The sequence below is a fragment of the Propithecus coquereli genome, unplaced genomic scaffold (genome assembly GCF_000956105.1).
Source record: "Propithecus coquereli isolate 6110/MARCELLA unplaced genomic scaffold, Pcoq_1.0 Scaffold182, whole genome shotgun sequence".
NCBI classification, from domain to species: Eukaryota; Metazoa; Chordata; class Mammalia; order Primates; family Indriidae; genus Propithecus; species Propithecus coquereli.
The window spans coordinates 1,054,768-1,055,407 of NW_012142968.1; positions in this window are offsets into that span (position 1 = coordinate 1,054,768).

Genomic DNA, 640 nt, shown 5'->3' on the forward strand with positions numbered 1-640 from the left:
TTTAAGGCAAGCTCACTTACGGAGGAATACCAGATTACAGAAATGAGTACAAGATGGTCCTGGATTTGTTATGTATAAGTATAGCAAATAATTGTGTTGGGCTTGTGGGAGTCATAGGTCAAAAAAGCCAGTAATAGAATGCCCTATGGTTATAAATGGTGAACATTATCTTATATAGAGATATATTAATAGCGTGAAGGGGATGAAATGTAATCTTGGTATATTCTGCATTAGTTAGGTTTTTATCGTGTTTTCTGTGTGGAATAATGTATTCAGTTTCAGCCCATCTGGCCCAAGTGAGATATGGAGTATTTAGAGAGGGGCCAGGGTAAGCTAGCCAAAGTGATTCCTTTGAAAGTCTTAGAAAATTGCCCTGGTAAAAGAAGCCCGAGAGAACTGAAGGGTTAGCTTAACCACAAGTCTTCAAATAGTTGGAGAGATTTCATGTGAGGGGTAGAATAGAGGGGATCAGACAGCTGTTCAACATTTCCACTCCAGTCAGAGCAGATGAGATAATCTTTAATTATAGTGGGGCAAGTCAGAAGTTTATTTTTTATGTAACATTTCTCCTTACTCCACTATACTGAACAAGTAAAATTATTTAAAAACAAAGATAGATTTAAAAAAATTTTCCCCGTTG